This window comes from Impatiens glandulifera, chromosome 1 (assembly GCF_907164915.1).
Source record: "Impatiens glandulifera chromosome 1, dImpGla2.1, whole genome shotgun sequence".
In the NCBI taxonomy this organism is placed as follows: Eukaryota; Viridiplantae; Streptophyta; class Magnoliopsida; order Ericales; family Balsaminaceae; genus Impatiens; species Impatiens glandulifera.
Window position 1 is genome coordinate 51,602,536 of NC_061862.1, and position 3,473 is coordinate 51,606,008.

Genomic DNA, 3,473 nt, shown 5'->3' on the forward strand with positions numbered 1-3,473 from the left:
TTCAACAAGTAGTCCACCCAAAAAAACTAATTGACATGGTAACCCAAATATGTAGACTTGTTATATCACTTGCAGCAATCTAAACTTCACAGCAACTACCCAATGACTCGGACATCACCTAATGAATCTCAGTAAGACTCCAAATACTAGTCACCACTCGACAATGTAAAAGTAAGTGAGTTGTTGATTCACACGACAACGACTAACCATAATATAACATTTTTTATGCACATATCATCCGTAAAATTCCACTATGAATAACACTTCATTCAAAGAACGCGATCTTGAATTAAATAATTGACTCACAAAATTTTTCCCAACAAAAATTATATAGAATCATTTTAGCGATTAACTTATAGGAATGCCTTACATGAAAACTATCCATGTTTTCTCAACGCATAATGTCTTATCAACATGAACACTTAATTTTTTTTGAGAACGTTGGGTTCCACTTCTCTTTTGGAGTGAGACTAATTAATCCCCGCGAGTTAAGCACATAGCCCGCAAACACACTTAACCATTTAACTAGACGTAGAATTTGTAGTCTGACGGACTTGAACCCAGGACTTCAAGAAGGCTAGGGATATCCACATTTTGTCGTCGCTAGGATAGAAGAGAGGATAACATGAACATTATTTGCGTCCTACCAAAAGTAAAACTCTATTATACGACGAATCTCTTTAATGTTTAATTTCCTTTTTTTATTTAATTTGGCTAGCGAAACCACTGTACCAAGACCAAACATGTAAGGATATATGGATTTTTACTTATAGCAATTGAAAATGTTATCAATTATATCATTTGATTAATTGATCAAAATACTTAAATAGTCTCAATTATATATTAATACATTTAAGTCTCTTAATAAAAATTCAAACATCTTCATCAATTAAGATTATTTTAATAATTCATAAATTATTCAAAAAAAATTATAATATATATATATATATATATATATATATATATATATATATATATATATATATATATATATATATATATATATATATATATATAAAAGGAATTACACAAACATTAAAAAGTATATAATATATAGTTAAGTAATTATGCAAATTAACTGCCAAATCTTGTAGGCTAAACACTGCTAAGTGGGTTTGTTTGATGGTTGAGGTTTTATTGAGAATTTATTTGATAAAAATATTAAACTTTGAATTTTTAACTTTTTGAATTAGTATAATATATTTTTATATTTAAATTTTAAATTTTAAAAAAGAAAGTAAAAATATTTTAGTTTATGAATTAAGTGATTGAAAAAATATAATATAATCAATGATTTTTTTTTTTTAAAATTCCAAAATAATTTAAGTGCAGATTAATATATCTTAGTAATTAAGACTTAAACACAACATTAATATATTAGTAATGAAGCCTTAAACATAACACTCGAAACTTATTATGTGAGTTATTATCACATAACATTTTTTTAGCTCATTCTATATTATACAATTGGAGAAAATATAAATATGATTCATATGTATAAATAATGTAAGGCATAGAAATGGTTAAGTATATTATTTAATAAATTTGGGGGCTTATTCACTTTCTTTATTTTAATTGTGTTTTTAATAAGTTGAATATTATAATTTTTTTTTATTTATATTTTAAATTTTATAATTTGATAATAAAAAAAATTGAAAAGATCTGATAAGTTAATTTTTATAAAAAAAAAATCAATAAACCTAACATCAAATCAAATGAATCCCGGGAAATTTGACGAAATGACCTTACAAACTGGGTTATTTGACCTGGTGGAATTTTGATAATTTAATTGCGCTCGTTGTGATTTTATTTTTTTTGGACGATTTTGCCCTTGTCGCGAAACGCTAAGTCACTTAGCGTTTCGCGAAGTGACGATATGTGAAATGTCCAGATTGCCCTTACTATTTAATATAACCTCCGTACTTTTTTTTCATTTCTTTTCTTCTCCTTCTCTCTCTTCCCGCTCTTCTCCTCCTTCTCTCTAAACTCCGGCGGCGGCGGCGGCGAACTCGTCGGAGATCTCGGCGGCGAAGTTCGTTCGAAATCCACTATGAGCTCGACGACGTGCACGAGCACTGTTCCAATAGGTACGTCTATTTGAAGCATGTTTTATTGATGTTCGGTTCTTGAGATTGATTAGGGTTTACTTCTCGTTTCGCTAAGTGCCCAGCGATTCGCGAAGGACTTCTCGTTTCTCTAAGTTCCTAGCGATTCGCGAAGGCCTTCCCGTTTCGCTAAGTTCCTAGCGATTCGCGAAGTATTAATTATCCGTCTCTAAATCAAATCATGTTTTTATATTGCAGTTGAAGTTTTCGTTTTCTATAATGGAGAGTGGAAACTTGATGCTGATGGAATACTGTATTTTGATGCATCTTCAATCAAAACATTTGATCTACCCCAAAGTACTCGTTATGCTGAATTACTTGATATACTCTACGATAGACTTAATCTCCAGATATCAGCATACGATTTAGTGCTCCAAGTGAAGTATGATATTCCGAATATCAGAAATCCAAAACCTGTTTTTATTGATAATGATGGGGATTTGAACACATATCTATCACGCTTGATTTTGGGTCGAACCGTGTCACCATTGTGTGTATCTGTAGTGGAGAAGTCAGCGTTTACTAAAGAAAAGATACCACTACTTACATACCCAACTCAAGAAAGTATACTACCACCACAACTTACTCAGAAATTTATTCCACCTGTTGTACCCTTGGAATTCTTTGTTGAAAGTCAAAATGAAGCCGGAGAAACCTCTTTGCCTCACATCCCACTTACTCAGGACTTGCATATTAATAGTGGTGAAAAAGCATCAATACCTATACAACCCAGTGCAAGAAGATCATCATTGGGTACACCAACTAGTGCAAGAAAGGCATCAAATGGTACACCAACAAGTGCAAGAAGATCATCAATGGGTACACCATCTAGTGCAAGACGATCTTCAATGGGTACACCATCGATAGACCCGATAGACACATCACCGCCAGACCCCACATTTGCGATGGCATTAACTAGTGAAACCGTATTGGAAGTCGGTTCGTTGTTTGAAAATAAAAAAGAACTTCAACTTGCTCTATATAAATATGCGATGGCCAATCATTTTGAATTCAAAGTGGACAAGTCAAGAAAAAATCTTTGGGAACTCAAATGTTTGGATGAGACATGCAAGTGGAGCTTGCGGGCTGTGAAATGTAAGTTTTCTGAGATGTTTGAGATCCGGACATTTGAGCATCAACACTCATGCTCAACTTTGTCGAGGCCCAAGAAAAAAATGCAAACACCAGCATGGGTTATTGGGCAGTGCGTGAAGAGCAAGTACATGGACCATCATCATAACCACTTGCCTAAGAAAATAATTGAAGACATGCAGACAACTTATGGGATATTTTTGACTTATAATAAGGCATGGAGGGCAAGGGAAAATGCTTTAATAGCGGTGCGAGGAACGGTAGAGGATTCATATG